The following is a 13,096-nucleotide window of genomic DNA, read 5'->3' on the forward strand; positions in this document are numbered from 1 at the left end:
GAGCTGACAGTCCAGTTGCTGGAGCACAGGAGAAAGTCCCTTGTTGCTAGATCACGTTGCTGGGAAACAAAGACACTGGTGTTGACCAGCAAGATAATCTTCTTGGGGCCACTGCATGGTTTTCTTCACTGCATGGCAGGAGCTGTTGCCCCAAGGTCTTTGTAGAGATAATTACATCCACAAAGAGTCACCTTGCTCAGACTGAACACTCCCAGGCAGTCCTCACAAACTTGGTATTTATAGTCTAAATGTCCCCTCCCCATAGTTGCTTCTCCATGTGTTCTTATTGATAAGCCCCCAGTGGCGCCCCTCAGCCACTGAGTTACTGAATGCTTATCGGCAACCATAGATGTCAATGTTGTCGTCATCCTGGCACAGCAATTTCACTTATATCAAAACAACTTTACCTATAAAAACAACTTCATTTCTGTCATAAACAAGTGGATTTGAAATCATATCAAATCACTACATAACATAATGCAAGAATAAACTGGATGCATGTGTTGTCCAAAGGCAGATTGCCTGAGTCAGGTATGGAAACCCAAATCTAGATGTCCTGAGGACCAGTTCCCTGTTCTCCCCAGTGCACCACACCCACAGCCCTGCATTGTGTGGAAAGCTGGAGAGCTGAAGTTCAGAAAACAGCACAAAGTGAAATAGGACAAAAGCCAAATAAATCAGGAAACACATAAGAAGACAAATGAAAATTATGGTAAGTCAATTGTTCTTAACTGGGGATGATTTTGCCCCCAGGGGATAGTTGGTGATTCCTGGAGACCATTTCTTGATTGTCACAATTTGAGGAGTAGGGATGTTACTGGAATCTAGTGAGTAGATGTTTGGGATGTTCCTAAATACCCTAAAATGCACAAGATAACCTGCACACCAAAGAATTATCAGCAACAGAAGGCCAATAGTACATCAGTCAAGAAACACTAATGTTTAAAATCTTAATAATTACACAGAGAGAGAGATAATGAGAATGAGGAAGAGAGAGAGAGTGGGAATAAAAACTAAGGAAAGCAGAGTGAAACAACATGGAGATGCAAATATCAATGTCAGAAATAAAAAAAGTGGAAAATGCATAACAAATAAGATGCTACACAATTTTATATATGTATATGAATAATTCCCTGGGGAAAACAAATGTCTTCACCTATTTCCAAGTAAACTCATTTTTCTGATGGAGGATGAAGAATATTTTATCTAGATAAATAGTGCTTTCTTTACTGGATAGCTATGAGCAAAAATGTTATTAAATGATTTTACTGGAGGAATAGTGAAACTCTAAAACGATACCTTTCATGTCAGACTTTGCCTCATAGAGAGGATTTTCACAGAGGTATGGTGTGTTCTTCTGAACTCTAATTTATATAGGAAATGTTGTCATGCCTTAACCATCAAGGTTCTTTGCTGTTCAGAGATAAGAAGGTTCTATTTTTCATTTTTGTGTGGTGTTTGTATCTAGGTTTTGAATAATTTATTTCTTTGAAGAGATGTAAACATGTTTTCAAGTTCAGTTTCACATCAGCTTTGATTGCATGCATTTCAAAAGAGCTCTTAAATTTTCCTCAAAACTATAAAAATCAGAAGCAAACATATACATTTAAATAATAATAATAATAATTATGTAGCACTTATTAAGTGATTGTGAGTTCCAGGAACCATTCTGAGAGCTTTACATGATTTATTTTGTAATTCTCATATATGAGATAGATGACATTAGTATTATACCTATTGGATATATGAGAAAACAGAGGCACATTGAAGTTAAATAACTCCACCGCAGTCTCACTGAACTATGGTAGAAGTTAGAACTTGAATTCAAATTCAGGTATCTGGTCCCAGAGCTCTTATTCCTAATCACCATGATATATTTTCTGTGCCAAATTTTGTCTGACTTACGGGCAATATTTTTTTTGGCCCCGCCCCACGTCTTGCAAGATCTTAGTTCCCTGACCAGAGATTGAACCTGGGCTACTGCAGCTGAGTCCTAACCACTGGACCACCAGGGAATTACCCCCTTTTTTTTTTTATGTGAAACTTCAGGATATCTCAGTGCTTCTTGTAAAGTATGTGGTAGGAATTCCCTATCAATGAAGACTAGAGCCTATGGACTGATGCTTGCAGAGATAGCTGCCTAACTAATATCTACCATCCCATTATTATTTAACAAAAGAATATGAATTTAATGTCAGTGGCTCTTAGAAGAGGGGCAGTCAGCTAGCATAAGCCTCTTAGTGACTGTACCCCTTGCTCCTGTCTTCTGCCTGGAATATCAGCTTTATGTCTGGACAATGAGGTAACAATTACAGTGAACATCACTTACTAAAAATGACAAAGTTCAAAACAAAGCCTGGACCCTGCTGATCATGGGTTAGCTATACCAGCCCTGGATTAAAACCCCTACACTTTGTTTACATGAGAGAAAAATAAACCACCTTCTTATTTAAACTATTGCTATTGTCAGGCTCTGCTACTGGCAGATGAATCCAAGTCCTGATACAGATACTACACATAGATGACTTTTTACCCTTTGTTTTCAACATTGATTTTTTTTTTTTTAATAAAGGGAAAAAGGAAATATATGGCTTACTGAGCACATCTGTTTCTCTCCTCGCCCCTTAATTCTTATTGAAATTACAGAAAATTAAGTTAAAATTAAGGAAAAAGATATATATATATATATATATATATATATATATATATATATATATATATATATATATATACTGAAAACAAGAAAGAGAGTTATGAGTGCAGCAGACGTTCGTATGGAATTTCAGGAAGAAAGCAAGTAGAATAAATATAACTGACTGCGAAATTGGACAAGTGAAATGGCAACCCCCAAACATTCACTAGAAAGCTATTTCAGAGGTGGTAGTGGCTTTCCTCAGTGAGGTCCTAAAGGAACTCCGAACTCAGAATCATCAACTACAGGAAGGGACCATTGTGCTATCTTCGGGACTATTAGAACCTTGATAATCTGGAGTCATCACTTACTACATATCTGATCTCTCAGTAGACCCTGCAGCTCTAGCTGCCAATTATGTCCAAGTTACAATCAGTTAGTACACAGACATACCTCACAGATTTTGCGGGTTTGGTTCCAGACCACCACAATAAAACCAATATTGTAATAAATCGAATCACACAATTTTTTTGATTTCCCAGTGCATATAAAAGTTATGTTTACACTATACTGTAATCTATTAGTGTGGAAGAGCATTATGTCTAAAAAATATACAAACATTAATTTAAAAATAATTCATTGCTAAAAAATGCTAACCATTATCTGAGCCTTCAGAGAGTCGTAGTAGTAACATCAAAGAGCACCGACCACAGATCACCAGAACAAAGATAATAATAGTGAAAAAGTTTGCAATATTGTGAGAATTACCAAAAATGTGACACAGAGACACCAAGTATGCAAATGCTATTGGAAAAATGGCGCTGATAGACTTGCTCGATGGAGGGTTGCCACAAACCTTCAACTTGTAAAAAATGCAATATCTGCAAAGTGCAATAGAATGAGATACGTCTGTACACTGTGTCCCTCGTCTGCTCTAAATCTCCCAGTCACTTTGTATCTGACTCAGAGTGAAACCAACATCCTCCCAGTGGCCGACCAGGCCGTAATGATCTTACCTTCCACCCCCCCTCTAACCATATTTCCTACTACTTTCCCCCTGAGTCACTCCACTGCATCCACACAGCCTCCTTACTGTTACCTGAAACACCCCATAATGCTCCCAGATTAAGCCTGTGCCATGAAAGTTCTTTCCCTGTCTGGGATACTTTCCCCTCAGGAAGCCACATGATTTCTTCCCTCACTTCCTTCAAGTACTTCCTTAAAGGTTTCCTTCTCTGTAAGGCCTTTCTTAACTACTTTATCTATAACGTCCAACACTCTCCCCCAACTCTCCCTGTCCCCTTGCCCTATTTATTTCCTTAATATTTACCACCATTAGACATACTAGGTATTTATTTTATTTGTCTTGTTTAGTTCTGTGTCTTCTCACTAGAATTTACAATTTCTGAAGGCAGAGATTGTTACACTTAATTTTTATATTTACTGCTATATCCTGATCCTCTGATATAGAACCTGACCCAAACCAATAAGTTCTTTTTATGAATGAAGAATGAATACTTTAGGAGTTTGGGGTTAGTTGAAACCTCCCATTCCTCTGCTTACATCAAGTGTCATCGAAAGTAATATTTTGTCCATAAAGTCGTAAGATCTTTTCTAAAAGGGTGACTAATCAGCTTAGTAGGGATCCTGGATGGGCTTTGGGGCTCACACAAAACAAGAAAGAATTACAGTTTCTTCCATATCTCAATAATAGACATTCAGAAAAGTAGAAAATAAAGTTGTACTATTAAGTGAAATAAAGTTCTTCATCCCAAGAGTGAAGTCACTTTCACTTCAAATTTATATAAAAGGGGTATTTTAAAAATAATGAAATCAGACTCCCTGCTTGATTATTATAAATAATCCACAGGGAAGGGAGAAACAGAAATCCAGTGCCAATTTCAGTGAAACTAAACAAGAACTAAACTCTTCCCCACGATTCTTCCCCACCCAAAATTAATGTAAGACCCACTCTGAGCAGTGTAGAGTGAGTCATAGTACACCGGAGAGAGTGAGAGAAAAAATGCTATGGCTGCAGATATAAGAGAGAGACAGCAAAGGACATTTCAAATGTGTAAGGAGCTCATTCTGAGTTGTAAAACCTTATACCTTGTCTGTTATAACTGAAATGGCTGCCTGTAGTGGAACCAGGGGTTTTCTTAGACTTGGTTTGTTACTCAAAAGCAGAGAGAATAGAAGTGAATGAGGAATTACACAGATATACCACATATGCAGTGATGAAATGGATACTTCCGTAGTCGGTCTACTCAGAACCAATAATCTTAGAGTAGAAAAGTAAAACTGGAGAACTGCTCAAGTTCTGCAACCTTACATTTTTTCAATTTTTAATGATTTCTGTAAATTTGGAAAACACCTTGTATTAGTTTTTATTTACCTATATATTTGAATGAGTTTAAAGTATCTACATTTAGTCAATGGTTCATAAAAATCCCAATATCCCACTGATATCCAAATGACAATAACAACAGAAACAACAAAGGTAAGAGGAAGAAGACTGATTTGAACGATAGATGTGGAAATGGAGGGACTGGCCAGAGCCATCCAAGTGTGATGACAAAGGAGCTTTCTATCTCAAGGACCAAGTTGATGAATAGAAACAGATCCAGGACTATGGTGTGGATAAGTCAGAATTCTCAACAGGCAGAGGCTGTTTCGCCACTGATTGTCTGGAAAATGGAGACCCTGCCAAGCCCCCGGCCCCCAACCCTGTATTCCATAGACCACAAGCCATGCACAGTACTGGGCTTTCTAATCTGCCTCTCCCACATGGGAGGCACTGGGTCTTATGTTGAAATGGTAACCTAATGGAAAGTCTCACTTCCTGCAATTCATCTTTAGAAATAATTTTGTATAATTTAATGGCATGATTTCTGTCACAGAGCTGTACTTCAAAATTATTTTTAGGTTGCTGATATCTTACTTGTAGGAGATTCGACTAGATACTAGTTTTTATCATCCAGTGATTCCCCAGAACAGTGGTATGATTCAGAGAGGCAGACCAAAAATACCCTCTCCCCTGAAATAAGCCATTCTTACTGCTTTCTTGAGAAACATATCTCAACTAATTCCCTACTTTCTCTTCATTCCTGGGGTAAATGGAATAAGAACACATTTCTGATTTTGTTCTGCCTTTCTAAATCTTCAAATATATAAGTTCTTTGGCATTAATATACAAATCTAAGTGGGAAACCAAAGCACAGAATTGACCCTCTGAATGTAAAACTTTTCTTAAAAGTTCTAAACAATGTATGGGAAGATTTTGGTCAAAAGGTAGAAAGTTGCCATTATGTTGGAGGAATAAGTCTAGAGAGCTAATGTACAGCATGATGACAATAGTTAATATTACTATGTATTGAGTACTGGAACGAACTTTGCTAAAAGAGTAGATTTCAGGTGGTTTCATCACAAAAAAATGGTAACTATGTGAAGAGATGGGTAATTAGCTTAAATATAGCAATCATTTCACTATGTATATGTATATCAAATCATCATGTTGTACACCTTAAATACATACAATTTTAAAAACATGTTAAAGCTATAAACAATAGAGTTGTGAAGTGTTTGGACACAAATTTCTTGGTAAATATACTCTAACTTAAGTGGAAATATTAATTTTAAAGTTGTAACATGAGATGAAAATTTAGTGAATTTTTTATGGCTAGGGAAAGGAGTGACCAATAACATCATAGAAAATTATATATTAAAAGTGAAAATAACCACTTCCTCTCAGAACAGAGTGCAGTATATAACCTAAAGACATGAATTTATTCTGCGTCTTTTTGAAAATAGCAGTTATACATTAATATTTACATAGTTTCAGAAACATTAGATTTTATAAGCATTAGTATTATTAATAATCAGTTTTTAATACTAGACAAATATGAGAAATGAGGGCATTATTAATACACAGATACCTGAAGAGAATCTCTCAGCAGAAAGGAATCTAGGAAAGTGGAAGATACTAGTTTGTCATTTTTACCCCTTTCTGACATCCTTTTTTTGGGGCGGGGGGGGGGGTTGTACATGCATTCTACTTATTTATTTATTTGTTTGTTATGATTTACTCTTAATGACCTTTCTAAGGGGAAGCTGGCAATTCCATATGTATATTCCCTATACTAAAAAATTATTTTATTTTATTGGTTTTTTTTTAAACATCTTTATTGGTGTATTATTACTTTACAATGGTGTGTTAGTTTTTGCTTTATAACAAAGTGTATCAGCTATGCATACACATATATCCCCATATCTCCACCCTCTTGCATCTCCCTCCCATCCTCCCTATCCCAGCCCTCTAGTTGGTCACAAAGCACCGAGCTGATCTCCCTGTGCTATGTGGCTGCTTCCCACTAGCTATCTATTTTCTATTTGGTAGTGTATATATGTCCATGCCACTCTCTCACTTCGTCCCAGCTTACCCTTCCCCCTCCCTGTGACCTCAAGTCCATTCTCTACATCTGCGTCATTATTCTTGTCCTGCCCCTAGGTTCTTCATAACCATTTTCTAGATTCCATATATATGTGTTAGCATACGGTATTTGTTTTTCTCTTTCTGACTTACTTCACTCTGTAGACAGACTCTAGGTCCATCACCTCACTACAAATAACTCCATTTCGTTTCTTTTTATGGCAGAGTAATACTCAATTGTATATATGTGCCACATCTTCTTTATCCATTCATCCGGTGATGGACACTTAAGTTGCTTCCATGTCCTGGCTATTGTAAATAGAGCTGCAATGAACATTGTGGTACATGACTCTTTTTGAATTATGGTTTTCTCAGGGTATATACTCAGTAGTCGGGTTGCTGGGTCGTATGGTAGTTCTATTTTTACTTTTTTGAGGAACCTCCATACTGTTCTCCACAGTGGCTGTATCAGTTTACATTCCCACCAACAGTGCAAGAGGGTTCCCTTTTCTCCACACCCTCTCCAGCATTTATTGTTTGTAGACTTTTTCATGGTAGCCATTCTGAATGGTGAGAGGTGATACCTCATTGCAGTTTTGATTTGCATTTCTCTAATGATTAGTGATGTTGAGCATTCTTTCATGTGTTTGTTGCCTGTCTGTATATCTTCTTTGGAGAAATGTCTATTTAGGTCTTCTGCCCATTTTTGGAAGGGATTGTTTGTTTTTTTGATATTGAGCTGCATGAGCTGCATGAACTGCTTGTAAATTTTGGAGATAAATCCTTTGTCAGTTGTTCATTTGCAAATATTTTCTCCCATTCAGAGGGTTGTCTTTTCATCTTGTTTATGGTTTCCTTTGCTGTGCAAAAGCTTTTAAGTTTCATTAGGTCCCATTTGTTTATTTTTGTTTTTATTTCCATTTCTCTAGAAGGTGGGTCAAAAAGGATCCTGCTGTGATTTATGTCTTAGAGTGTTCTGCCTATGTTTTCCTCTAAGAGTTTTATAGTGTCTGGCCTTACATTTAGGTCTTTAATCCATTTTGAGTTTTTTTTTGTGTATGGTGTTAGGGAGTGTTCTAATTTCATTCTTTTACATGTAGCTGTCTAGTTTTCCCAGCACCACTTACTGAAGAGGCTGTATTTTCTCCATTCTTGCCTTCTTTATCAAAAATAAGGTGACCATATGTGTGTGGGTTTATCTCTCGTCTTTCTATCGTGTTCCATTGATCTATATTTCTGTTTTTCTGCCAGTACCATACTGTCTTGATTACTGTAGTTTTGTAATACAGTCTGAAGTCAGGGAGCCTGATTCCTCCAGCTCTGTTTTTCTTTCTCAAGATTGCTTTGGTTATTCGGGGTCTTTTGTGTTTCCATACAAATTGTGAAATCTTTTGCTTTAGTTCTGTGAAAAATGCCAGTGGTAGTTTGATAGGGATTGCATTGAATCTGTAGATTGCTTTGGGTAGTATAGTCATTTTCACAATGTTGATTCTTCCAATTCAAGAACATGATATATCTCTCCATCTGTTTGTATCAATTTTAATTTCTTTCATCAGCGTCTTATAGTTTTCTGCATACAGCTCTTTTGTCTCCTTAGGGAGGTTTATTCCTAGGTCTATGTTTGTGCATGATGTTAGGAAGTGTTCTAATTTCATTCTTTTACATGCTGCTGTCCAGTTTTCAGCACCACTTATTGAAGAGGCTGTCTTTTCTACATTGTATATTCTTGCCTCTTTTATCAAAAATAAGGTGACCACATATGTGTGGGTTTATCTCTGGACTTTCTATCCTGTTCCATTGATCTATATTTCTTTCTTTTTGTGGCAGTACCATACTGTCTTGATTACTGTAGCTTTGTAGTATAGTCTGAAGTCAGGGAGTTGATTATTCCAGCTCCGTTTTCTTTCTCAAGATTGCTTTGGCTATTTGGGGTCTTTTGTATTTCCATACAAATTGTGAAGTATTTTCTTCTAGTTCTGTGAAAAATGTGATTGGTAGTTAGATAGGGATTGCACTGAATCTGTAGATTGCTTTGGGTAGTATGGTCGTTTTCACAATGTTGATTCTTCCAATCCAGGAAAATGGTATATCTCTCCATCTGTTTGTAACATCTTTAATTTCTTTCATCAGAGTCTTATAGTTTTCTGCATACAGGGTTTTTGTCTCCTAAGGTACGTTTATTCCTAGGTATTTATTCTTTTTGTTGCAATGGTAAGTGGGAGTGTTTCCTTAATTTCTCTTTCAGATTTTTCATCATTAGGGTATAGGAATGCAAGAGATTTCTGTGCATTAATTTTGTATCCTGCTACTTTACCAAATTCACTGATTAGTTCTAGTAATTTTCTGGTAGCATCTTTAGGATTCTCTATGTATAGTGTCATGTCATCTGCAAAAAGTGACGGCTTTACTTCTTCTTTTCAGATTTGGATTCCTTTTATTTCTTTTTCTTCTCTGATTGCTGTGGCTGAAACTTCTAAACTATGTTGAATAACAGCGCTGTGAGTGGGCAACTTAGTCTTGTTCCTGATCTTAGAGGAAATGGTTTCAGTTTTTCACCCTTGAGAATGATGTTGGCTGTAGGTTTGTCATATTTCACCTTTATTATGTTGAGGTAAGTTCCCTCTATGCCTACTTTCTGCAGGGTTTGGTCATAAATTGGTGTTGAATTTTGTCAAAAGGTTTTTCTGCATCTATTGAGATTATAATATGGTTTTTATCCTTCAATTTGGTAATATGGTTTATCATATTGAATGATTTGCGTATATTGAAGAATCCTTGCATTCCTGAGATAAACTCCACTTGATCATGGTGTATGATCCTTTAAATGTGCTGTTGGATTCTGTCTGCTAGTATTTTGTTGAGGATTTTTGCATCTATGTTCATCAGTGATACTGGTCTGTAGTTTTCTTTTTTTGTGACATCTTTGTCTGGTTTTGGTATCAGGGTGATGGTGGCCTCATAGAATGAGTTTGGGAGTGTTCCTCCCTCTGCTATATTTTGGAAGAGTTTGAGAAGGATAAGTGTTAGCTCTTCTCTAAATGTTTGTTAGAATTCGCCTGTGAAGCCATCTGATCCTGGGCTTTTGTTTGTTGGAAGATTTTTAATCATGGTCTCAATCTCCATGCTTGTGATTGGTCTGTTTATATTTTCTATTTCTTCCTGGTCCAGTCTTGGAAGGTTGTGCTTTTCAAAGAATTTGTCCACTTCTTCCAGGTTGTCCATTTTATTGGCCTATAGTTGCTTAATTTAATCTCTCATGATCCTTTGTATTTCTGCAGTGTCAGTTGTTGCTTCTCCTTTTTCATTTCTAATTCTATTGATTTCAGTCTTCTCCCTTTTTTTCTTGATGAGTCTGGCTAATGGTTTATCAATTTTGTTTATCTTATCAAAGAACCAGCGTTAAGTTTTATTGATCTTTGCTATTGTTTCCTTCATGTCTTTTTCATTTATTTCTGATCTAATCTTTATGATTTATTTTCTTCTGCTAACTTCGGGGATTTTTTGTTCTTCTTTGTCTAATTGCTTTAGGTATAAGATGAGGTTGTATTTGAGATGTTTCTTGTTTCTTGAGGTAGGATTGTATTGCTATAAACTTCCCTCTTAGAACTGCTTTTGCTGCATCCCATAGGTTTTGGGTCATCATGTTTTCATTGTCATTTGTTTCTAGGTATTTTTTTATTTCCTCTTTGATTTCTTCAGTGATCTTAGTTATTAAGTAGTGTTTTGTTTAGCCTCCATGTATTTGTATTTTGTTCAGATTTTTTCCTGTAATTGATACCTCATCTTGTAGCATTGTAGTCAGAAAAGATACGTGATACGATTTCAGTTCTCTTAAATTTACCAAGGCTTGATTTGTGACCCAAGATATGATCTATCCTGAGAATGTTCCATGAGCTCTAGAGAAGAAGGGTATTCTGTTGTTTTTGGATGGAATGTCCTTTAAATATCAATTAAGTTCATCTTGTTGAATGTGTCATTTAAAGCTTGTGTTTCCTTATTTATTTTCATTTTGGATGATCTGTCCATTGGTGGAAGTTGGGTGTTAAATTCCCCTACTATGATTGTGTTACTGTCGATTTCCCCTTTTATGTCTGTTAGCATTTGCCTTATGTATTGAGGTGCTCCTATGTTGGGTGTTTAAATATTTACAATTGTTATATCTTCTTCTTGGATTGATCCTTTTATCACTATGTAGTGTCCTTCTTTGTCTCTTGTAATAGTCTTTATTTTAAAGTCCATTTTGTCTGATATGAGAATTGCTACTGCAGCTTTCTTTTGATTTCCATTTCCATGGAATACCTTTTTCCATCTCCTCACTTTCAGTCTGTATGTGTCCCTAGGTCTGAAGTGGGCTTATTGTAGATAGCATATATACGGGTCTTGTTTTTGTATCCATTCAGCCAGTCTATGTCTTTTGGTTGGAGCATTTAATACATTTACAGTTAAGGTAGTTATCAATATGTATGTTCCTATTACCAGTTTTTTAATTGTTTTGGGTTTGTTATTGTAGGTCATTTCCTTCTCTCGTGTTTCCTTCCTAGAGAAGTTCCTTTAGCATTTGTTGTAAAGTTGGTTTGGTGGTGCTGAATTCTCTTAGCTTTTGCTTGTCTATAAAGGTTTTAATTTCTCCGTCGAATCTGAATGAGATCCTTGCTGGGTAGAGTAATCTTGGTTGTTAGTTTTTGCCTTTCATCACTTTATATATGTCCTGCCACTCCCTTCTGGCTTGCACAGTTTATGCTGAAAGATCATCTCTTAGCCTTATGTGGATTCCTTTGTATGTTATTTGTTGTTTTTCCCTTGCTGCTTTTAATATTTTTTCTTTGTATTTAATTTTTGATAGTTTGATTAATATGTGTCTTGGTGTGTTTCTCTTTGGATTTATCCTGTATTGGACTCTCTGCGCTTCCTGGACTTGATTAACTATTTCCTTTCCCATATTAAGGATGTTTTCAACTATAATCTCTTCAAATATTTTTTAAGTCCCTTTCTTTTTCTCTTTTTCTGGGACCCCTATAATTCGAATGTTGGTGTGTATAATGTTGTCCCAGAGATCTCTGAGACTGTCCTCAATTCTTTTCATTCTTTTTCTTTATTCTGCTCTGCGGTAGTTATTTCCACTATTTTATCTTCCAGGTCACTTATCCGTTTTTCTGCCTCAGTTATTCTGCTGTTGATCCTTCTAGAGAATTTTTAATTTCACTTATTGTGTTGTTCATCATTGTTTGTTTGCTCTTTAGTTCTTCTAAGTCCTTGTTAATCATTTCTTCTGTTGTCTCCATTCTATTTCCATAATTTTGGATCATCTTTACTATCATTACTCTGAATTCTTCTTCAGGTAGACTGCCTATTTCCTCTTCAGTTGTTTGGTCTGGTGGGTTTTTACCTTGCTCCTTCATCTGCTGTGTGTTTCTCTGTCTTCTCATTTTACTTAACTTACTGTGTTTGTTGTCTTCTTTTCGCAGGCTGAGGTTCATATTTCCCAGTGTTTTTGGTGCCTGCCCCCAGTCGCTAATGTTGCTTCAGTGGTTTGTGTAGGCTTCATGGTGGAGGGGACTGGTGCCTGTGTTCCAGAGGATGAGGCTGCACCTTGTCTTTCTGGTGGGCAGGACTGCATTTGGTGGTGTGTTTTGGGGTGTCTGTGACCTTATAATGATTTTAGGCAGGCTCTCTGCTAATGGGTGGGGTTGTGTTCATGTCTTGCCAGTTGTTTGGCATGGGGTGTCTAGGAGTATAGCTTGCTGGTTGTTGAGTGGAGCTGGGTCTTAGCATTGAGATGGAGATCTCTGGGAAAGCTTTTGCCATTTAATATTACATGGAGCTGGGAGGTCTCTGGTTGACCAATGTCCTGAACTTGGCTCTCCCACCTCAGAGGCACAGGCCTGACACCCGGCCCAAGCACCAAGATCCTGTCAGCCACATGGCTCAGAAGAAAAGTGAGAAAGAAGGAAAGAAAGAAAGAGAAAAATAAAGTAAAATAAAGTTATTAAATAAAATATAACTATTAAAAATAAAAACTAAAAAAAAAAGAAAGA

This window comes from Balaenoptera physalus (genome assembly GCF_965194825.1).
Source record: "Balaenoptera physalus genome assembly, chromosome: 13".
Lineage (NCBI taxonomy): Eukaryota > Metazoa > Chordata > Mammalia > Artiodactyla > Balaenopteridae > Balaenoptera > Balaenoptera physalus.